The following is a 25,839-nucleotide window of genomic DNA, read 5'->3' as shown; positions in this document are numbered from 1 at the left end:
CTGTTGGACATCAGTATAGAATTGTTGACTCTAACAGGTTTTTTATACATATAAGTGCCACATTCTTAATTTCTACTGATGCATATGCATCTCAGGACTACCTAATTCATGTGTATCTCAGGGAAAACATGTATATTACAGGACCTTCCTTCAACCCAACAAAATATTTTACATTTATTTTGAACTACAATTTTCTCCACCATAACTGATAGTTTTATTCATTAATTCATAGAATCATAGCATCATTTAGGTTGGAAAAGACCTTTAAGGTCTTTGTGTCCTACTGGTAACCTAACACTTCCAAGTTCACCATTAAACCATGTCCATAAACACCACATGTAGATGTATTTTAAGTACCTCCAGAGATAGTTACTCAACCACTTCCCTGGGCAGTCTGTTCCAGCGCCTGACAACCCTTTCTGTGAAGAATTTTTTTTCTAATAATCAAGCCAAATCCTCCTCTGGTGCAAAATAAGGCCATTTTCTCTCATCCTATCACTTATTATTTGGGAGAGGAGACTGATGCCTCTTGTTACAACCTCCTTTCAGATAGCTGTAGAGAGGAAGAAGGTCCCCTCTTAGACTTTCTCTCCAGGCTCCACAGTCCCAGGTGATCTACAGCAGGGAAGAGCACAGGTCTTCTCTTGGGAAGGGACTGTGATGTTACCTCTTCAACTGACCAAAATGAACAACAGTGAGAGGCAGGACAGAATACTCGATGGGTGGATATGGGTGGATAAGTATTTCTCCAAAATGTATAGAGAGGGATGAATATAAGATTAATCTGAGAAAACTTGAAATCCCATGATTTACCAAGTTACACTTTGGTCTCTACAACAATGCTCTTTAATTAGAAAACTTCAATGCAGCCTTTAAGTTATTTATTTTGGCGCTTTTTTTTTTTTTTTTTTTTTTTTTTTTCACCAGATTGTACTCCATCCAGGTTATGGATTAAAAAAAAGGAAAACCATTAAATATCTTGTTATTTTCACAATACTGGCTATATTTCCATAGTTAATAATGAATATTAAAATCTAGTTTTCAATCCATACATTTTGCTGGGCTTTTTGCTGTTATATTTATTTATATAAAAAAAGCCTGCTATTAAGATCTGTGTAGAAAAAGTAACACTAAAGTGCTTTCCAGTAGTTAGAGTAACAATAAGTCAAAGTCTTCTGCACTTCCCATGAGTAGTTATTAATCATTTCTCAAAATAGGATGTGTGTTCATTAGGCTGGCACACAGGATTGTGAAACATGTGACATGGTATTTGGGATGTATGGCATCTCATCAGTGCTTCTGACATAGATGATGCAGGTTTCCCATTTCTGATTTAAGACAGCAGAATTTGCAAACAGACACTACTAGCTTTAAGGTGGTTCATGTTTTCCCTACCACTAATCTTTCTCCAGTGTATAGGTTATTATATAGCTCAGAGATCATAACTTGACTGAAATTGCCATAGCTGCTTTCATTTATATTAACTGAATTATAGCCCAAATATTGAGAGTACAGCTCTTTCAGGTAAATTAACTTAAAAACTTTACACTCAAGTTTACATGTTTTCTTTCCTATTTGGTGTCTCATAGATGGTGGAGTGACAGTTAACTTCTGCAGTTCCAGTCCAATACCTTAATACCACTATCATTGCTTTCATTCCTGCTTGAGAACATTCTAAGAAATGAAAAAGACAATGAAAATTTGCAGTAGGCGAAGAAATAAATATCTAATTAATAAAACGGACCCCTTTCTACAGGAATTCTACAGTTCTATCTAGATTCACTTCCAGCTATGCAATGAATAACTCATTTTTCTGAACCACAGTTTCTTTCTGTGTAGTGTGGAAAATGACCTTAAGTCCTATTTTTTCCAAGGATATTGGAGATAAGTTGAAACAGTTGCCTAAGTATGCACATTATCCCCATGCCAAATAACTATCACATCAGTACATGTTGTTTTCAGACTACACAAATCGCTCTGTCATTAGTTATTCTCTTTATTACTGAGGCCAAATACTCTGTCAGTAAAAATGCTGTGCCTATAAACCTGACATGTGATCAGATAGAACCCTAACTGTCCAGGAAATAGCAAAAGGACGTTCTATGGTACCCTTGGTGAGCAAGGATAATGCTATCTTAAAAAGTGAAGGGAAGTAATATGTTTGGGGTTTTTTGTTTTTGTTTTGTTTGGTTGGTTGGTTGGTTTGTTGTGATTTTTTTAAAAAGACTCTCTCATATCTCATTAGCAATATCTTGTCCGATTAACACATTAACAGCATTCCTTTGTATTGCATTCATAGCATATCAGCATATATTGTGTCTAATGCAATGTTACGGTCGTATCATATTAGTGACTTTCATATCAGATTACTGAGAGAAGATACTAATAAGACACTCCTATTCATTTAGTAAGGTAACAGAATTCCCATCTTTCCGAGTCACTTCCATCTTTACTTCTAAATATAAGCTGTGATATGCATCAATGAAGTAACCCTTTTGCCATTTCAAAAGAACATTGCCCTTCAAAATAATATCTGTAGAAAGAAAAAACTGGAAAGAACTGGAAATTGCACCCAGTGTTCCTATCCTGCTAAATTCTTCCCATTTCCAGGGATGCTGAAGGGAAGAGAAAACACTCCCATTAGATACAGGCCTATTGCCTTAGCTGACAGATAGTGCCATTTTCTGGGTTGAAGGGAAAACCAGCACTTCACAAGATCAAATTTTCAGGTGGTTTGTTACAACTAACACAGAAAGAAAGATTTATTTATATTATATTTCCTTCCCACTTAAAAAAAAAAAAAAAAAAAAAAAAAAAGTCTTGTTCAGAAAATTTTGAAGAATTCACAAATCACATTCCTTGAAATCTTGAGAATTTGAAAATATTTTGCCTTTATAAGACCTGACAGTCTCAGCATTAGTGTGCAATGTACATCAATTTACACTCAAACCCTCTTAGAAATGTGGTTTGAAGAGGAGTTATGTCCTTTGGTTGTTATTATCTTCAATGAATCTGTGTGCACCACAGGCATTCATTTACCTTGGGTGAAGAAGTACTTCTCCATCTTTCCCCATTAGCTGACTGTTGCAATATTTGTTCTATGACACTGTAATGTTTATGTGCCTGTACAGCACTCTTCCTATTCTTACCATGGCAGTTACAACTATATGAGCTTCTGCTATATCCCACCTATAAATCACAGATACAGATGTCATCTTTCCTCCAGAGGATGCACTGCTATTTCCACAGACTGAAGTTAGTATGATGTAGTGAACTAAAAGTATCACCCAGGTGTTTGTGCAACTCCAGGAGCATACCTATTGCTTTTGCTAGCTGGAAGCTACAGCCATGTGTTGCATTTTCCTTCCTTCAAAGGCTTTCCATCAAGGGCCAAGTCCATAAGCGTCATCTGTGATAGGCCTAGCAATCAATAAGAAAATACTATAAACTAAATTCATCTTTTATGTCATCTATAAAGTACATGATGATTTACAATATCTCCCTGTCTCTAAGTAATAATAAAATGTATGAATGAAATGTTAGATATCTTTATTTCAGTGTAAATATGCTGTCCATGCTGATTCTTAACCTCATGAAGTGAATTACACAGACCGCATATACTAGTGAATTGAATCATATTTCTACTTATGTCTTCCCAAATTAAAGTGATATTCATTAAAGGTATTTCAGACCTATCCCTGATATAATATGGAATTGTCAGTGCTCTAATAAGCTCTTGCCAAAGACATTGTAAGTTGTGAGTGGATGTTATCTTCATAATATAAGATCTCTGGCCATAGTAATGCAGCCATCTCCTTTTTTCCTCTTTAGTCGTGCTTCCTTGAATACTGAATTATCTTTCGCATAATGTTCAACTTTTACAGAAATAATGTATCACAATTTAAAATGTCCAGTTATCCAGCGTTTAAGTCAATTTCTTAGAGTGTGCCAGGTTAAATTCACTCAAGTTGAAGAACACTCTGTTTGGTGTTTTGTTTTGTTTTTTTCATTTAATAGGTTTTCAGTTATTAAAGATACTGTGTAGATGTCTCAAAAAAAAGAATTTAATTTACCTATACTCTTCTGATTGGCAGACTCCTGTCCACAAGAAACAAACTGCAATATCCTTCATTTTCTTCAGCACTAGTTGAGGACAAAGAGGTTCTCAAGTTGAGTCATGGGGCATTCATTTGGCCATACATAAGTGTCCCAAGCTAACCTATCTGAAGATAACAGAGCTGAACTGGAACATGACACTCACTGAGCCAAACTGGAGTTACATCTGCAGAAAAAAATGCAAGTGCCTGTCAGATAACCCTGATTGACTACAAAAGGCATCTGAGTTGAGCGTCTACAGTTTTTCACCTAAATATCGTTCTAGAGTCTGCATTGACTAGATCTCCATTAACTATCATGGGTGTTTAGACATTGATTTTTCCTACAGTACATATTATTTATATTTAGAGGTCTGTATCTGCCAGCCGATGTCCTCTCAAAGGATGAAACAAAATATATTTATATATCCATTTCTCTGGGGGAAGGTTATCAAGGAGAAAAAGTTATACTTTTTTTTTTTTTTTCTTACTTTTTTTTTTTTTAAAAAAAAATACCAGAAACTGTAGTAATGCTCATCAACTAATACAGTACACTCGTAAAATATTGTAGAAGACCACAAAGCATTTGTGTCACAAAAAATTATAACTAAAACCAATGTAAAAGTGATATGACTTTACTGAACACTTGAGAATTTGGACATGAAGCCTGACTATTTGTATCAGTTTTTCAGTGAGAAACAGAAGAATAATGTGCTAGTCTGATAAATAAACTCTATACAAAACTTCTTTCAATTTTGTAAGTGCTAGTGTGAACAAAACAGGAACCCATAACTGTTTGTCATAGCAGATCACAAAATAATCACAGAGATTGTTTTCTATTTGAATGAAAAGAATAATGAAAAAATCCATCATATGCATACCCCTATTAATTATATTATTCTAAATTTAAATTTCCCCCAAAAGGCTTATTGGAAGGTGGAAGGTAATTTCCTTATGGTATAAAATGTTATAGACTTAGGTTAGGTAACTACCCTAATTTTAGCTATCTATTGGTGGCTATAATTCCATTGAGAACTTTGTAATGAGTAAATTTGTTAATTCCTTCTACAAAATGAACTCTATTTGCATTAAGCACCTAAGTCTGGAATATTTTTTTCACTAAAAATATTATGTTTGATCCCATTATTAACTACTAAGGGATGTAGCCAACCAAATAAGCTAAAAATAGTGTTTAGAATATGCTTCAAAATGCAAAAAAAAAAATCTTACTGTCTCTGCCATGTGAGATTTGGAACTTTCGGGAAGCAATTCCTTAAACGCAAATAGAAAAAGAATAGGTGAGGGAAAACAACAACAACAACAACAACAACAAACCCACAACCAACTGGTATTTTTTAGATTCTGAGAAAAATATTAATATTTTTAAAAAGGTATGCACTTTATTTTCCATTCCCATGAGAAAAACATTTGTCTCTTATTTTTAATTTCACTTTTATCTGAAGCTCATGTTTAGTAGCAGATGCTGTTTTCAATGTGAAGACAGAAAAAAAGATTTGTGAAAATCCATCCTCAATAAAACAAAATTAAAAATTCATTGTTTTCTTGTTTGATGTAACTTTGTTACTGCTTTTACTTAGATGTCCACAAAGCTGTTTGCAATACAAATGTCATGTAAAAATGCATTGGTTATTTCCAGTATTTTTGAATAAAAATAAAACAAGAATACTAGCACAGATTGGCCAAGGGCAAATGGTGCCTGACATAACCAATTGCCTTCTCTGAGACAGTAAGTTTCTCAGTTGATGTGGGGCAAGCAGTCGACATTGCCTACCTGGATTTCTTCAAGGCTTTCCATATGGTTTCCCATCGCCTACTCCTAGAGAAACTGATTTGTTATTGTCTAGACAAGTGGTTTGTGTGGTGAGTGGGGAATGGGCTCACAAGCTGCACCCAGAGGCAGTGATAAATAGCTCCTTTTCAGTCTGGCAACTTGTCACAAATAGGGTGCCCCAGAGATTGATATTGGGCCCAACAATGTTTAATGTCTTCATAAGGGCTATGGATGATGGGATCATGTGTACCGTGATGAAGTTTGCTGATGATATGAAACTGAGTGGAGAAATGGAAATTTTGGAAGAGAGAGCCACCCTGTAGGACGACCTGGATAGGCTGGAACAGTGGGCTGACAAGAACCATATGAAGTCCATCAAGGACACGTGTAAATTCTTGCACCTGAGAAAACACAAACCAAAAGTGCAGCACAGGCTGGAATCTCCCTGGCTGGGGAGCAGCTCTGTGGAAAGGGACTTGGGGGTGTGGGTGCACAATAAGCTCAATATGTGTAAGCAGTGTGCTAACGTGTCACAGAAGGCCAACAGGATGCTGAGTTGCATCAACAAGGCTATCATGATCAGAGATTAAGAAGCCATTATCCCACAATCCTCAGCATTTATCAAGACACACTTGGCATACCGTGTTCGGTTTTGGTTCAGTGGGCTAACAAGAACCTTATGAAATCCAACAAGGACAAGTGTAAAGTCTTGCATCTGAGGTGCTGCCCAGGCTAGGATCTACCCAGCTGGGGAGTAGCTCTGTGCAAAGGGTCCTGGGTGAACAACAAACTCAATATGAGTGAGCAGTGTGTTGATGTGGCACAGAAGGTCAATGGGATTCTGGGCTGCATTGTCCATGGCATTACCAGCAGAGACAAAGTAATTATCTCACTCTATTGGGCACTCATTTGGCTTCACTTGGAATACTATGTCTGGTTTTCATCCTTGCTGTGCAAACCAGATGTGAACAGTCTGGAGAGGGTCCAGAGAAGTACCACAAAGATGAACAAAGGACTGGGGAGCCTGTTGCCTAAGGAAAGGCTGAGAGAACAAGGTTTCTTCCACCTTGAGAAAAGAAAGCTTAGAGGAGACTTTATCATCACATTCCAGTATTTAAAGAGTGGCTACAAAGAAAATGGAAACTCCCTTTTTACACGGAGTCACACAGGAAAGACTAGGGCTAATGGGTACAAGATACTCCTGGGGAAATTCGAATTGGACATAAACCAAAAATTTTTCACACTGAGAACAGTCAGCCCCTAGACTAATTTCCCTGGGAAGTGGTGGCTTCCCCAACACTGGACACTTTTAAGATTCAACTCAACAGGGTGTTGAGTCATGTTGTCTAGACTATGCTTTTTCCAAGAACTATTGGACTACATGACCTTTAAGGTTCTTTCTAATCTGGTATTTTTTTATATTATGACTCTATGAATATTAAAACTACAAAAACAGTTTGAAAAGGGAAGAGGCCATCAAGAAATCTGTTGTTAGTATCAGAATTTCTTGCTGCAATTTTCAAAAACTGTTGTTTTTACTATCATGCTTTGTAAGAACGACTAAAAAAACCTCTGTCTAACTTCAGCATATTTTCTTTTGAAGCGTTCTCCTAAATACCATCTTCATATAATCTCTTTTCAGAAACAATGAAGGTTTTGCAAATGTACCGTACAGTGTTAGCAGACATACCTTGCTGTGGAAGACATGAAATCAGCATTTGGCTCACAGAGCTTGTCATTCTGAGATCACTTCTGCCTTCTTTTTGCAAATTCTTTGACCTTTATATTACTTTCCTTCCTCGGTCTGTCCTTTCATAGTGAATGATCAGCTCTGGATCACCTTTGTGATGTATGCAAAGGAAAAACTTTGCTCCTGGGCCGTTAGGAAATAGTTTGAGTCTATGTTATGCCTAAAAACCAGACCTAAGAATCATCACTAAAGAGAACAGTTGGTTTAGTGAGAATTGAAGACACTAACTATGTAGTAGGGACAACCAAAGAACAAATTGGGTGGAGAAAATGAAAGTGATAAAGTGGGTACAATAATTTTTAAAAATGATTTCTCGGGAATATCAAAAGTTGATTATGAATGTCACATTTCACTATGTGCTTATGACTTCTCATCCTCCTGTTTCTAAAGGAGACATTTTTTTTGTCAGTAAAATCCTTGATGCTTTGCCATTTGAGCTCTGAAATTAAGAAGCTTGGCAATTGTGACTTTATCATGATATGCCTGATGAGAATTTTCTGAAGACATGCAGTAACTAATGCATTCCTAGGAAGAGAAACTTAATTTTATTTGTTTATTTATTTATAATACAGAGTTCATTTATTATTTTACACGGAGGTTGTCTATTGATTTTGAAGTAGCTTTTCTGTGGTGTTGGAATTATTTGGGATAAAATAATTCTAAAACATCTAAGTTATATAAATATGTATGGAGGGATATAAACTGTTTGTATGCACAATAGGATGGTAATAAAAGCAATCTGTAAGCTTCTTCCAGTAGTGATCTCCTATAACCACCCACTGTTTAGTCATTTTGTAATAATGCGATGGATGAAAATGTTTCAAAGCTGAAATACCAAATAGATATGCTCAAACTGCATCAGGACATAGCAAAATAATGCTGGAAATATCTAGATAATAAAGTTCCCATTCAATATGTCTAACCATTGATATCCTGAAAAGGCAGATTCTATAAGATAGTATGAGGTTGATATATTACACAGCTGGTGATAGGTTCATTTAATTTAGACAAGGGGTCTAGACCTAAGTTGTCCCTTTCCCAATTACAAGAAAACTGAGATTTTCTGGTGGGTTGTCCACTGTTAAATCCTGAGCCAGATTCTTTAGCCTTAACTATAGACCTGGAGATGTGGTGTAAGTAGCACCCTCAAGTTGTGTCAGACTAGATATGGATTTTTAGCAGCTTAGTGTAATCATTTTCCCTAAGAGTTATAAAAAGGTAATACAGAATGACATCAAACTATCACTTTGATTTTGTCATGTGTTCAACACACTTGCATTCACTTTAAAGAGACATAAATTACCTCAAAGCACCATGGAAAGAAATATAATTAATGGGGTGTTTAGGTCGAGGGGGTGGTTGGTAGGTCGAGAGAGGTTCTCCTTCCCCTCTAGTCTGCCCTGGTGAAATCACACCTGGAATATTGTGTCCAGTTCTGGGCCGCGCAGTTCCAGAAGGACAGGGAACTGCTGAAGAGAGTCCAGCACAGGGCAACAAAGATGCTAAAGGGAGTGGAGCGTCTTCCTTATGAGGAAAGGCTGAGGGAGCTGGGTCTCTTTAGCAGAGCAGACTGAGGGGTGACCTTATTAATGTTTACAAATATATACAGGGTGAGTGTCACAAGGATGGAGCCAGACTCTTCTCGGTGACAACCAATGGTAGGACAAGGAGCAATGGGTTCAAACTGGAACACAAGAGGTTCCACTTAAATTTGAGAAGAAACTTCTTCTCAGTGAGGGTATCAGAACACTGGAACAGGCTGCCCAGGGGGGTTGTGGAGTCTCCTACTATGGAGACATTCAAAACTCGCCTGGACACATTCCTGTGCAACCTCATCTAAGTGTTCCTGCTCTGGCAGGGGGATTGGACTAGATGACCTTTTGAGGTTCCTTCCAATCCCTGACATTCTGTGATTCTGTGACTCATGTATGAGTTTGGAAAGAGATAGGTATTTAGATTTCCAAAGTTACACTTCTGAATTAGGTCTAACAACTGTAATAAAAAAAAATTTCATTAGGTAACTTACACTAATTAAAGGAGCTAAAGACACTGAGGAGGATTTACAGGAAGACATTCCATTCCCAATGAGATCTGTAAAACTCGAAAGCTAAAATGGAATTCCTTTGTCAACGTGTTGTAGCTCCTGTGGACGGAGAATGACAGAACACCAGAATTACATCAGAATAAATCAGATGTTTCTAAGAAGCAAATCAGCTCCTGTATGATAATTTCTGACAGCAGAAAACTCAACATGTTTTTACATAGCAATAATAAATTAAAAGCATGTAAATGGAAAAAAAAATATAAAATATTGAAACTGAAAACAAACAAACAAACAAGCCCAACCCACAAGAAAGCTCTGTAAAACAAAACTACAGAAGACTTTATGGAAAAAAGCCAACTTCATTTCTCTATCAAAAGACTATGGAGAGAATGTAATCAGTGCTACATCTCTGTAGTGGACAAGTACAGTAACCTGATAGAATGACCTACTGCTCAGCTCGTATGCCTTAGTATCAGAAAATGCCTACATTTGTTGTTAGTACTTTAGCCGATGGGAGATACAAACTTTAGACAGAGTTTAAAGGTATAAAACAAACACTGTTTCAAGTTCTACAGTACACAACCATGGCTAAAATGTAATTAGTAAAAAATGCTAGGCAAGAGCGTTGTGTGACCAGAACTATTCAATCAGAAAGTGCTGATTGAACATATATAATCACAATCAAAGCCTTTATTTAAATAGGGGTTACAGTCCTAATAAAACACAAAGGGAAATAGGGGCAGAGGGCTTCTAGACAGGTAATGAAAGAAAAAATTAAACTCATCCAATTACATCTCGGGAAAAATCCATTACCTATAACAGTGAGAGGACAGCCCCAGGAAAATTCAGATGCAAAACTAATAATGAAGGCGCAGTGTCCTTTCAACAGATTCTAAATGAGCTCTAATTTTCTTACATCCACCATTCCCAAACTATATAAATTTCAACTAAGCAGAAAAAAAGTGACATGCTAGCACAATTGTTATTCCAAACATGCACAGCTGCTTGCTCACCTTAATTAGACCTAATCCCAAAAGGGAACCAATCTTTCCCTATTTTCTTCGATGAGCTCACCTGATTTACCTCAACTTTTCTTTTCTAATAGGTTTTGCACTAACCTTTCAGCTATTGTCGTTTCAGAAATTCTAATGGGAACTGAAGAGCTGAAGCTCCCATGTGCCAAACTGTTTGTTTGTTTGTTTGTTTTTTAGGGCGAGTTTTTCCCAAATGTCAAAAATCTTACTGAGGTGAAGAGGAATTTGGAGACATGATAGTATAGGGGGGAAAAGCTGAGAACAAAGAAGGGGAAAAAGATGAACACGGTGTGTGACTTTTAAAATCTTATATTTTAGGATTCTGGGTCAAATCAAGACCTTCCCTCCAAAAAATCTTCTAGGAAAGCAAGAATAACAGAAAAAACTAAGGCTGGCAGGATATGATCCTTGAGTGCTGTAGCAATATACAATATCTTGGTGTCTGTGACAGTAATGGGAAGAGGGTTTCAGTACCCACAGAATTATGTCTAATATAGAGATCTGCTTATCTCTTATTTTGTGGACTTCCAGAACAAATTATTCTGAAGAATAATACTTTCTCAGTAGTGCTTTAGGTGAGGAAGAGCATCCAGAGAAGCACAGCAAGGCCCTGAACCCTATCTTTCCTCTTCAGTGTGCTCACTTTTCTACATTCATCCACTCCCAATTTCTTCCATCGAAAGTGGTAACAAAGTCACAGCTACTTTTTACAAAGTAAAGGCAAATTAATGGATGTAAAGCCACTTACAAATACAGTTTCCTGGTATCAACATGCATTCTCAAAACTTATTTTAGAAAAATCTAATGCTTGCTGCATATTTTTTTACTACTCACATTCCCCACCCCGAGTTTAAACTTAAATTTACTTTGTCTAATATTCGACATGTGAGGTCAGCTCATTTGGAACTGATGAATCTAGTAATGAATAAGATATCAAAGGATCGAAAAGTATTTCTAGGAGCCAGGTCTACGTATATACACAATGTCACCATTGCTATCAATTTAATGTTACTCACCTCCCATTGACTCATAGCTGATTTCAGAGCAACTGCTTTGACTTAAAACAGTTATCGCAACCGAGAGATGAGAAAATTAGTAACATGTGAATAGCTTGTTCTTCACCTTTGAATTTGTATTTAGGCAGACAAAAACACTTATCATAGGTCAGACTAATGAACTTGAACAACACTGAAACTTTTTCTAATGTAAAAAATGCTTTTTTTGTTGTTTTATATACCAAGGATTTTTTTTTAGACATACAATTCTTTCTGAGTGATAAAGTATGCAGGGGAAAAATGTAAGCGAAGAACAAAATGGAAAAGGGGGAAAAGGGGAAAAGGGGAAAAGGGGAAAAGGGGAGGGAAGGGAAGGGAAGGGAAGGGAAGGGAAGGGAAGGGAAGGGAAGGGAAGGGAAGGGAAGGGAAGGGAAGGGAAGGGAAGGGAAGGGAAGGGAAGGGAAGGGAAGGGAAGGGAAGCACATAAGGTTTTTTGCATCTAATACAAATGTTAACAATTAGGAAATTGTAGAAATGAAAACCCTTTTTTATCACAGAAACTAAACAAATTTGTGACCACCATTCTCTAAGATTGTACTAGTTTTTTTGCAAAATGCATCCTTAAGGACTGAAACAATTCTGATGGTAGATTTCCAGACAATGTTCTTCAAAATCTCTGAAAGAATAAAACTACTTACTTCTGTATCTGTAGACATAGAGGATCTTTAGTGTTTAATATTAATGTAGATTTCAGTGTATTGTTTTCCTTTTCTTGTCACATATCTATCATTTGAAATCTGTATCTTATCTCCCAAACTTTTTTTTTTTTATCATTTTCAAAAATTATGTCAGAAAAACAAAATCCTCTAGAGAAGAAATAACTATTAAGTCCAGACTTAAAAAAAATATCTGAGGAGTAGAGTTGTATATATAGCCACTGACTTGTAAGTGAAAAAAATCCCTCTTGATAATAAAAGGTTGAGATAAGAAGTTGTGCTATACAGTCTAATGACTAATACAAGGGTGAGATTAACACTATTGTAATTAATTATTCATTTACCACATGGAAAACCAAAAACAACAGAAGAGAATAAAAAGTGGGATCCGTAAATGAACTCACAAACAATAGTTCCCAGGAGTTGATTCTGGAACTGAAATCACTATACCCAGTACATCAAGATCCACCAGCATGACAGTTAACCATGACCAGTTAATCGGAGGATGCTCTGCTGTGCAGCCATTACACCTTTGCGGGTCTGAGATTGTATTTCTGCTCCACTTTGCACTGCATTGTAGATGTACCTGTCCACTCTGTTCTCTACTGGGGAGCACAATGGTACCCTAGAGCTGGCCAGTGGCATATGTTATCTCAAGCAGGCCTAAAAGACATGAACCAAAAACTTTTATTTTTCATTTCCTTTTTTGTGGGTTTTTTTGTTTGATTGTTTGGTTGTGTGGTGTTTGTTTGTTTTGTGTTTGGGTTTGTGTGTGTATGTGTGTGTGTGGTGTTTTGTTGTTGTTGCTTTTTATTTGTCTTGTGTGGGTTTTTTGTTTTTTTTTGTTTGTTTGTTTGTTTTGTTTTGTTTTGTTTTGTTTTGTTTTGCATTGCACATTAACTTCATTTAGGCACACTTTGCACACAACTGTGGTGCTTTCCATCTCACCATCTGACCATTACAGGTGGTTCTGGCAGACTAGCAAGCATATTTAGGTTTTGTAAATCTAGTTTTCTATTCTCCAGTCCTCATTTAGATGAGGTTTACATAAGACAGAGAGCTAGAGTCAAGCATCTGAAAATGAAATGCCAGAGTAAGACTCAGTATGAATTTCTGTTATCATTGTTAGGACACTTACTTAGAAGAAGGGTAAACCTGAGCTCTAGGAAATGTATGACTTCTACATGAAATATTTTTTACAAGTGGGAAGAGAAGCCAAGAAAGTGCCATACTCACTGAGCAAAGAATTGCAGTTTGAGGTTTAGGAGCTTTTGTGACTCTCCCTCTTTCTCTCTTGTTAGTCCAACAAATTTTAATTATTTTATGTTCAAAAGAATAAGAACCATGCTCTCCCCTAATTAAATGGCCATCACCATAGTGATTAAAATGCTTTATTTAGGGGTAAGAAATGTGGGCTTTAATCCACTCCAAATGAGGAAAGAACTGAATACTGGTCTCCTGGGAGCTATTAAAGAATAAGAAAAAAATCTCTATCTTCTCTGGCCAGTATCAATCCAGTCTAACTTTGAAAAGAGACATTCTGAGAAGTTTTCCTGATCTAGGTGAAGATGTCCCTGCTCATTGCAGGGGTTGGGTGTGGACTAGATGACCTTTGAAAGTCCTTTTTAAGACAAAGTATTCTTTGAAATTATCAATGCAGTTTTACTATGTGAAAATGACACTGCTGACCACAACCTCCACACCCCACAACAAACTACCCATGTACACTGTTATACCATCACAGACTGGGAGAGAAAAAGCTGTAGTGATGGGAATATAGTGATGGCTGTTTGAGTTTTAATGCGATGCCGTCTGTCTGGAGCTTCAGTGTAGTGTTCCCGGAGATGACAGTGATTACCTGTATAAAGTACCTATTGATTTAACACAGCAATTTCCTACCTAACAGAAAAAAATTAGGACACCTTCTTCATGTAGGAAAGTATTTAAGCACAAGCTTCATTTTAATTTAATTTTAAGCATGTTTAATACATTCCTGAATCAGGGCCACTTAGGTAATTGTGTGGCATAATTGCAACAGCCTACTTTAAAAGCTCTGTGCAGCACCACAGAAATGTAATTCCCAGTGTCTGCTTAAGGAGGTGATCTATAGCTTAATGTTAGTATAATCGTCATTTGATGCAGCAGTTGCTAAGATTGTAACATATCTACTGAACAATGTTTAAAAAAAAAATAAATAAATACATAAAATAGCATAGTGTAAATTTCTCTTAAATTACCACTCCCCCCTCTATGCATAATGCATCAAATGTATTTAGCACCAGTGAACCGGATAACACTTTTTTAGATGACTCACTATCTTCATGTTGGAGTTGCATTCCCTTGCGGAGAATAAAATTTGTTACCCTTGGGAGCAAAGAGATTTGAAGTAAAAAAAATCTGGGGGAATAGTTTCACATTCATTATTTGAAATGGTTCTGTGAAATTCAAATAGCTTGTGACAAAGGCATGGATTATTGTTATTATTATTATTATTTAAGAAAATGGTCTCTAGTCAGCTTAACAAACCATCTTGCAGCTTGCATTACTTGTAACATTTTACACTGTAAATTTATTTTTGTTTCTAAAATATGTATGTTTTGAGGGCTTATAATTAACCTTATTCCATCATTTATACTTTGATGCATTCATGTGCAACTGAAATTAAGAACAAAACAAAACAAAACATATTGATGCAACTAATTAAATAAAAGCAAAATCATATAAAGTTTCATTATAACTGTAATTGATTTGTCAACTGAGTAATATAGCTAGATGTATTACTCTGTTGACAAATTAAGTTAAAATGATAATGACACTTAGCCTGATTCTTACTTTTTATTTCATTCCTTCCAGATAATTTCTCATTTCTTACAAAAAAGGAATTCAGTATTTCTTTTTGATGCCTCATAAGTCTGTGGATTAAAATTAATATCTTAAAGTCCTTTACCATTTATACTTCTTTTAATTGAAGTAGAATAATTTACTGTAGTTAATTGGCTTTTGCTGAAGTTAATTTGATAGTGGTGATAGAATGCAGTCAAAATACATCTACTGTCCATAGGTGCAATAATGTTTAGATAAGTAGGTAATTAAACCACCTAGAATCTAACAGTTTTCACACTCACTTTCATCAACGAGGAATTTCTCTTCGAAAATGAATGCCGCCGGCTTGGGACTAATTCTTTGTGTCCAACAGGACCAGGACAGAGATCATCCCCCTGTACTGGGCACTGGTCAGGCCGCATCTCAAATTCTGTGTTCAATTTTGGGCCCCTCACTACAAGAAACACATTGAGGTGCTGGATGGAGTTCAGGGAAGGGCAACAATGCAGGTTGAAGGGACTGGAGCACAAGTCTGATGTGGACCTGCTGACAGAACTGGGATTTTTTACCCTGGAGAAAAGGAGGCTTAGGGGAGACCTTATTGGTCTCTACAACTATGTGAAAGGAGGTTGTAGTATAGAAAGTATTGGTCTCTTCTCCCAAGTAGCAAGTGACAAGACGAGAGGAAATGGCCTCAAGTTGCTCCAGGGGAGGTCTAAATTGGGTATTAGGGAAAATTTCATCATGGAGCGGCTTGTCTGGCATCGGAACAGGTTTCCCAGGCAAGTGGTAGAGTCACTGTCCCTGGAGGTGTTTAAAAGATGTGTAGATGAGGTTCTTAGGAACATAGTTTTGTGGTGAACAGTGTTAACTTTACAGTTGGAATTAATGATCTTAAAGGTCTTTTCCAACCTAAATGGTTGTGTGATTCTAAGGTTCCATGAGAATACATTCTGCCCCAAGAGGAAGAGTGCAGCTTTAGAGAGGCAACAAAGACAGCCACCCAAGAAGACCTTTGACCTGTGATATGAAGTGATGAATGAGCAAGAGGTAAAAGAGTAATACAGTGATGGGTTGACCTTGGCTGGCCACCGGGTACCCACGAAGCAACTCTCTTATTCATGTTGTTCAGTGGAAGAGTAGAAGAAAATAAGATTTAAAAACTCATAGATTGAAACAAGAACAGCTTAACAAAAGAAAGCAAAAGCCACATGTGGAAGCAAAAGGAAAAAAAAAAAAACAAATAACTCTATTTCACATCAGCAGGTGATGTCCAGCACTTGATGGGAAGTAGGGCCTCAGTATGTGTAGTGGGTTCTTTGGAAGACAAACACCTGAATAACAAATTCTTCTCCCACACCCTGTCAACCCATCCTCCTCCTTCCTTTTAGGTTTTGTTGATGACCACAGTTTTATAATGTAGGGAATATCCCTTTGGTCAGTTTGTGTCAGCTGTCCCAGCCATATCCCCTCCCAGCATTTTGCCAACCTCAAGCATACCGGCTGTTATGGAGGCAGGGGTTGGAGACATGGACTTAACGATGTGCAGCCACGATTTAATTGTTGTGATGTGAACAGCACTCAAGGTTTCATCCATTTTGCTTTATTCAGTTGCAGTTCATTGCAATAATTATTGAAGATTAAGCATAGATTTTAATTTATTAAGTCTTAAACAAAACATTTATCGTAATTTATATCTTTTTGTTCAAAGAAAAATATTTCTAATTCTGTATATCCTTCTAAAAATAAGTTATTTCAAAACAATGCATTTTGAAAATGTTGAAGCAAGACTTCTTTATTTGGAAGCGGAAGGTGGTTTTATTTTTTTTTTTTCTTTTTTCTCTTTCCAAACACAAATAATTTCAAAAAAAATCAGTCACGGTTATCCACATGGCATTATTTTGCCTCTGCATTGAAAAGAATAATAGTAGGTCTAAAAGATACTGAAGTCAAAGGTCATATTTCTCCTGATATTTCAAAATCCAGAGAAGTTATAAACAAGCTTTATTCTTCTGAATCAGCTTTATTCTTCTGAATCCAAAAAGTTTATATTAATGTTGAAAGGTTTGTAGAATACAATGCAATTGCACAATGCAGTTGTTTCCAGTTCACAAACAGCACCGCCACTTAATAGCCCCCAGCTATTTAGTACTGGCTCCAAGGCACAGAATTGCTCATACATTTGATTCTGGACACCATCTCAACTGGAGCACCAATACACTGGCCATTGTGTAAACATTACACTTACATTACTTATGTTATACGACAATGGGACATTCCTCAATTACTGTGGCCTGTTAGAAAGGGAAAGGATCCACCTGTCCAGAACAGGTAAGGAAATCTTTGACAGCAAGCTCGTCAACCTAGTGAGGCAAACTTATATTGAAGGACTCAGGGGAAAGGGTCTAAAGTGGCAATGTTTACACCATTCCAAACAACTGGGGAGTAAGCCAGGCCAACCAGAGCAGCGACAAATGTTCCTTAGCTACCTCTCAAGAGAAGAACTGGGAGAACAACCACCTCAAGTGGATGTATTCTGATGCATGCAGCCTGTGGAGTAAACATCAGGAACTGGAGCTCCATGACCAGGTAGAAAGTTACGATATCATAGGAATAACTGAAACATTGTGGGACAACTCACATGACTGGATGATCACAATGGATGGCTATATGCTGTTTCGTAAAGACAAGCAGGGAAGAAGAGGAGGAGTCATCACAGTCTCCATTAAGGAGACCCTTGAATATATAGAAGGCAACCATAGTGATTGTGGAAGCCTTATCAAATGTCTTGGGATCAAAATCAGAGGGGTCATCTCCAAGGGTGATCTTAGAGTAAGCATCTGCTACCAGCTCCCAAATCAAGCTGATAAGGCCAAGGAAGCAATATTTCGGTCATTTAATGATGGGTGACTTCAAATACCTAGACATTTGTTTGAAGAACAATACCGCAGCTTACATATCCATAAAGTTCCTGGAATATGAGAGGACAAATGTTAGATGTGCCAGTCAGGAGTTAGGCACTGCTGGACCTGCTGCTTACAAACCAAGAAAACCTGCTTTGTAATACCTTTGTTAATGATAGCTTTGTCTTCAGTGATCACAATATTGTGGACTTTGGGATCCTGCTGAGCATGCTGAAGGTTAGTACTAAGACAAAGGTTTTATGTTTTAGAAAAGCAAACTTTCAGCTTTTTCAGAGAGTTCAGATGGGAGGCATTCCATGAGAAACTTCCATAGAAGATAAAGTAGCTAGTGAGTGCTGGGAGTTTTTCAAGAATGCTCTCCTGGAAGAAATATAAACAGTTCATCCCCCTTAAAGATAAGGGAGGAGGTGGAGCAAGAGACCTCCTTGGCTTAACTGCAAGCTTATGAGTCTGCTCAAAACCAAAAAAGAAGTGTACCAGAGATGGAAGAGGATAAATACCCATTGAGAATGACAAATGCATTGCCAGAGTTTGTTGAGACACAGCTAGAAGAGCAAAAACCCATCTCAAGTTGAAATTGGCTAGAGATGTCACAAAAATAGAAAAAATGGTTCTTCAGGTAAGCAAAAAAAAAAAAAAAAAGCAGAAACAGAAGGAAAATATTGTGCCACTGTGAAATGGGAGAGGTGAATTAGTCACCAAGAACAGTGAAACTGCAGAGGTTCTCAACTCTTTCTTCACTTCTGTCTTCACCAGCCATATTGGATCCTGGACCTTGAGAACAAAAATCAAGGTTGATGCAAACACAGACGCACTGTTAGTAAAAGAAGAGTTGGTATGTGAACTATCACAGGAGCTTGACCCCTACAGATTGATGGGTCCTGATGGTATACACCCAAGGGTGTTAAAAGAGCTGGCTGATGCCATTGTGTCTCTGAGAAGTTGTGGAGATCAGGGGACATGCCAGAAGACTGGAAGAAGGCTAATGTCACCCCCATCTCAAAGGAGATTCAGGAAATAGTAGGCACAGCAGTCTTACTTCAAAACCCTGGGAAAGTCACAGAATGAATCCTTCTAGGGACAGTTACAAGTCAAATGAAGCAAATGATTAGGAAAAACCAGCACAGATTCACCCAGGACAAATGGTTCTTGAGAAACCTGATTGCAAAATAAGCTTCTCAGTTGATGTGGGCCATGTTCATTAGTCTATTTTCTAGCTGCATATTAGTCATAATATTTATGTTACTTCTGTTGCACAGTGTAAGAGTCAGTCTGAAGATGGAACAGTATTAGCCTGAAACATTTGCCATCAGGGACTAGGAAAACTGAAGGCCTGACAGAAAGAACAGCTGGACAATGACTTGGAGAGAGGCCTGAGGAGAAGAATTGTGTTGCACAGGTCTCTCCCACTTGGGGGCTACTGGTAACAATTGCTGCTGTATGGACTTCACCTGCTGCCTCAGCCAAACTTGCCCCCACCTCCTAAAATGAATTGTGCTATACTGGTCTCTCCAACCCAGGGAAATGTCCAGAATATGCTGTCCAGAAGATGGATTCTCATCTGCTACCTCAGTCACACCTGCCCCACCACCTCCCCCTTGGAACAAAGGTCAAAAAAGAAGAGCATATTCAGAGGTTCGTCAAGGGTCTTGAGGTCACCCAATGGACCAGAAAGAGACTCCTGAACGTGAGGCGACACATGTGCAAATGGGCACTGGTAAGCAGAGTGGGGGCTTTTCAGGCCTGTGCAGTTCAGCCTAGATTGCAAAACAAAGATGGAGATTGGCCTCAAACAATGGGAGCAAGAGGAGGTGAAGACGCATAAAAGATGACATGCGACTGGACACCATTAAGATCTTCCCAAGAGAGGATCCTGGGTCATGATGCAAGACCGGCAGGACTCTGTGGGACCGGAGACCAGAGGGACACCTTTGGGACTCAGTGGTGGTAATCAAAATCCTCATTTCCACCTTTTTCTTTTTCTTTCCCTTTTTCCTTTTCTTCCCCTTATTCTTTACTCTCTTGCTATCATGTGCCACTTTACGGGCAAAATAATAAAGTAACATTGTTTGACTGAATTATAACCCCTTGGCATTTTGGCTGCCTTAATTTTGTGCTTCAAGATCAAGGTAAACGAACCATCATAAGTCCATCACCGAATGCACTATGACACACCAAAACCACAAGGATTTGCATTTCTCAGGTTTGTATAGCATTTCTTTAAAATAAACATAGCTCTTAAATGTTTGCAATGCTGTATATCTTCTTGCCACACATGAGATACAGGAAGTGCATTTCATTTAACAATAAATTGCTATGTATTTTCCTTTTTCCAATGGAGTTTAGAGGGAGCGAAATATAAATGATTCAGTTTTTTCAACATGGTACTACAAGTATTTCACCTTCTTCAGTGCAAACCACCAACTTGTCCAAGTGCTCTCTGTCTTATATGTTTGGTGCTAAATCTGAGGTACAATGTAGATAAAACACTGTTACGTTTACTATAGAGATTGTGGGTTCGACTCTCACATGAAACACATAAGTGATGAAAACAAGCAAATACAATTTAATTACCTGCAATCAATAGAACAAATTCTATATGCTGAATACAAGCTCTTGAAAAACAGTAAACTAAACCTCTGTCACAGCCTGCAAGTATAAGAGCACAAAGATTCCATAAGTAAAATATGATTGCAAAGCAAACAAAGTAACTGCAAAAACCAACTAGATCAGCTCTTCTTCTAGGAGCATTTTTTTTTTTCTAAATTATCTAAGTAACACAGCCTTATACGTCCTATTTTCATAAATCATATGAGCATTTAGGATCCCAGTGGGATCTAGACTCTCAAGTACCTATGTGATTTATGTGTGTATACAGAAATCACTTAGGTGCTTTGGAGAATGATACTTCTAGGTTTTTCTCTTTTCCAACTTAAAAAGAGAAGTAAGTGCCTCATATTGTTGCAGGCTTTTTCAGTGACCAAATAATACATTGCAATTTTTTGCTATGGGTATCATTTGATAAGTCATCTTGTCACTTGGTTAAGAAAAAAATTAGGCCAAATAGACCATCTAGTCTGTTTAGAAAAACAAACAAACAAACCAACCAAAACCAACCAACCAAACAAACAGAAAACCACCCCCACACCAACAAAGAAAACACAAACAAAAAAATCCATCACCAGACTAAAAACACTGATTATCTTGTTCAGGACTGTCACAATAATTTTTATATGCAATCAATTCACAATGAGGCTAGACTTTGTACTGTTCTTTATTTCATTGATTTGTTTGTTTGTCTGCATTTTCATGTATATGTATTCATGCTTTCTGTTTCAATTTTAAATCTTTGGAGTAACTTCATGGACCATCTTTTAATTACTTATAGGCAATCAAAGAAAGAGGTGCTACCAGTGGAGAAATGGTGTTAATAAACATCCTTGTGTGGGCTTTTTTTATTTTTTGTTTTGTTTTGTTTTGTTTTTTAACAGAACTAATAGCATATTTTTGCCTTTCAGGACTGTCAGGAACATGAAGACTATGGTATAAGAAAAAAAAATGTTCTAGTAATAAATTATATCGGTACAGTGACATTTTTACATTAAAAAAATATATATTACTTTAACTGTCTGTGGAGTAGCTGTGAATAGCCATTCAAAGGATATAAATGGAGAATGAAAATCTGAAATTTAGGCACCGTTCTTTTTATTTGTTCCTACTCTCCCCAACAGACCAAGCATCCAGCCAGATTCCAGACTGAGAGGTACCATTTTGATGTTATAGTTATAAAAGGCATTAGGAATGAAAACATCAAAAACAAGTAACAAAAGTGTAAGTAGGTGCAAGCTGTGTTGTTTGTATTTTCAAATGTATCTTCTAGCAAGTGTGGCATACCAAGCACCACCTTAAACTTTCACAGTCAGACGCTGTGTTCCCTTTGCTGTAGATATAGAAGAGATACCTGATGGCTGCAATTTTTTTTCTTGTTTTACATCACTGTGCCTGAGGTCAGAACCTGGACCCTTCACATTCACCAACCCCCCTCTAGCCCAAATGTAATTTGCATCACTGGTGAATTCATTTTTCAGCATCAGACCTTGAGTCTCCTTCCCTAACAATCTCAACAACACAATATCAGAAAGTGTCAATGTTAGAAAAGGTATTTTGCTGTATAATAGGGAACATAATTTCCTCCTCCAACAGATTTCTAATCTAAATAGTCTCTTATTTAGAATCCTGCATGCAGTGGTAAGTGACGTTTCAGTACCCAGCTAGAGATGAGCAATAACATTCAAATGAATATTGGAAGCTGAAGATCTAATCATTAACAACAGATGGTTCAACTTGAATCTGATAAACAAGTTGTTGGTCCCCATCACCCTCCCCCTTTCTCCCTGCCTGTTTCTTTTCCTTTCACTTGCATATGTTTGTGTGTATGCAAGTTGTTTCACCACAGTCAAATCAACAGGGGAAAGAGGCCTTCCAAAACCGAAAGGTAAACCTCATGGTAAATCTGGAACGCATTCAGATGGAAGTGGAAATCACTTGGGCATCTGATGCTGAGGAGTTTGGGATTTAATTCAGGTAGTTCAGTTAGCACAGTGGCAGCTTTCTTAGGCTCTGGATTGCCTCCCGCATTGGTCCATGTCCCAGTATTCTCAATGTACAACCTGCTTCACTAAAAATACCCAAATATAAGAGACTGTGCTCCACTATTGGATGCTTATGTGCAGAATACAGTTGAAGGCAGCTGGAGACCTACAAGCATATCTGATCACAAAACTTGGCCCATAATGTCTGGATTTCATCCCAGTTTTACAAGAGTTCCTTCTTTCTTTTTCTCTGTTCACCAAAAATAGAGTATTTTCCTTTGCGCACAACCACACATTCAACACAAAGAAAATATGAAACACAAAACTGGAGCATTATCAAAAGGAATAAGTGAAGAAAACATGGATAAAATACAGAGGTATGCAAGTGCCCCATTTAACATCCTTCATTGTAAATTTGCAATTTTGTTGTTGCACAAGTTCAAAATTTGCACAAAGACTCTTTAGTCAGATAAATATTGTTATTTTGCTCTGTAAGGAAGTAGTTTACTCAAGCCAAAGCTTAGTTAAACGTAATTTTATTTCAAATACTCCTTAAGAACTCTAGTGGTATAATGGTCAAAATACTGTGAGTTTAAGGAATAAGTAGCAAAGAAAAGCATTGAGCAAATCATATCGTTCCACATGCCTGGCATTACAGAACTGGAACAAGCACTGTTAAATATGTTGGGTGGGATATATCCAGACTGTGACTTAAAGGGGACCACAGCAGCTCCCCTGAGTTTCTCCAGATTACCCAGACTAACTTTTGAGGGAGATGCAGCAGTAAAATAGGAAGATTAGTGAGTCTAAATCATTAATATCTGGCTTGGGGACTTGTGGGTCTATAAATTCTGTGTCACAGAGGGGCCATGGTATCCATCAGCTAGGGATTGTAACAGCACTCATATTGTATCTAACCAAAGGTCCACCTACCTCATTATGATGAGCAACCATTTAGTCTCGGAAACAGTCATCATGTTACAAATCAGAGAAGGTGAGAAAGTGGGAGCTGCTTAAAGTCACCAAGAAAAAAGCCTCAGACTACAGCCCTGTCTGATATAAACTCTGTACAAGGAATATTTATGTACAATTTCTGGCAATTATCAATTAAATGACTTCTCAGAGCATTAGTGCAGTGTTGTGAGGAGGAATGTGGTGAAAAGGTCTGAGGATTCTTAAGCATCATAGCATTGAAGAACATTGGTTTTCTGAGACTGACAGTAACTTTTATTTTGCTTATAGACTGGGAAATAGTTTCTTCAGAAGAAATGATGTAATAAACACACTTTTCCTTCCCATAGAATGGCCCCACATTCTTTTGAACATAAAAGGTATAATCACACCAAATCGAATGAGTTTTAAGGTTTGATCCAAAATATTTATGTTCCAAGCAATGAATTATTTTCAGTAGTTGCCAAACCATGACAGATTCAATCTAGTTCTGTAAACACCAGAACATTTTACATTCTGATGCAATTTTCCTGAGTTTACTATAGAGACAAGACTTTTGTGCGTGTGCATGTTAAACCCAGTGTAAAATATCCCCAAATCAATCAATCAATCAATCAACCAATCAATCAATTAACAAATTAAGTGCTTAATAATGAGTGGAACTATGAATATTTCCTGACAAGATACTGAGAATAGAATATGTGTCTATAATTCTTTTGTCACATAGTCAGTCAACAAAATATTTCAGTGGGTTTTTTAGGAGTTTACATAAATGCTTGGAAAACAAATGGAAAAGTGTGTTCAAACAATATTTTATTATTCATATAAGCCAAGCAGAAATGGTCATTACACTGAAAAATGAACAAAATTCTTTTTCTTTCAAATTAAATTTTAATGTAGCAGAACTTTACATGATCCCAGGAACATAAATAAAGGTGACAACTAAATATTTTCCACAGCTAATTATAACATTAATACTGAGCACAGTGCAAAGTACTCATGAAATAATATTACTTAATACCAAAAAAAGAGAAGACAAGGCAAGAGTTGTGAAAACACTGAAGATTTCATATAGTAAAGTTTGTCTTATGAAAGAGCTGTATTTATTTTGATTCCTAATTATTATTTTCATTTATGCTGGCATAGTAATATAATTAATTTGTGGGTTTCCTGTTATCATAATGTTGAATCCCTTTATATATGTACTACATAAGTGGATTTTAGTAATTTAAAGTTGTTTTCAGGTTGAAGTGTCAATCTATGTATTTGTACATCACCAAGTGTATTAAGGTGATGAAAGCTGACAAAAGGCCCTGTTTTCTCCTCATAATTATGCTATGAAAAGAAGACTACCACACTCATTCTGAAAAAAAACAAAGTAAGGCATGAGATGGTAAACTGACACGCTAGTCTGTGGATGTTTGTGTGGTTAAATTAGAACTTGAACTCTGCTCTCCCATGGGCCAGGCTAACAGTTTATATTCCCCTGACTGTTTTCCCCACTTCATTTATAAGCAAATGTACCATATATCTAGAGCACATGCACATGCCACTCAGCCTTGCTGTGATCAACATGTTATGAAACAACAGTCTAGTTTAGAGTGTTTAGGGTTGTTAGGATAATGATTTTGCATGGCTGCTCTGCTTCCCAGTGGAGCTGTGTTTTCCTAGGTTGCTTTAATGCAAGTGCTTTTTGCAAAAGAGGAAACACTGGAGAGGTTTGCAAAAATGTAAGCCCTTTAACAGTTCATTGGGAAGAAAAGAAGGATCCATTGCTAACCAGACTGACTGTAACTGTTCAGTTGAACAATCTTGTCACTCCTATGGTCATTTTTAATATCTGATGGCAGTTCACGTATGGCATGCCTCATCACACCATCTCTGGAGGCAGTATGTTGGGAAATTTGAAAAGATGTGTCTCTGCTGGAAGGATGCTGTCACTGATATGATGGTGAGGCTGTGCTTCTAAGTTATTATTTCACATCTCAGGATTATTAACTTAGTCTCTGCTCTTGAAACTTAAAACAAAAGAAAACAAGAATATGTATAAGTTTGTGCCATGTGGGTCTCAAAGAGCCACTGTGCTTTGTGACTGACCTGTGATCACAAATATATGCAAATGTG

The sequence above is a fragment of the Nesoenas mayeri genome (assembly GCF_963082525.1).
Source record: "Nesoenas mayeri genome assembly, chromosome: Z".
NCBI lineage: Eukaryota > Metazoa > Chordata > Aves > Columbiformes > Columbidae > Nesoenas > Nesoenas mayeri.
Note: the sequence above shows the minus strand (reverse complement) of the source record.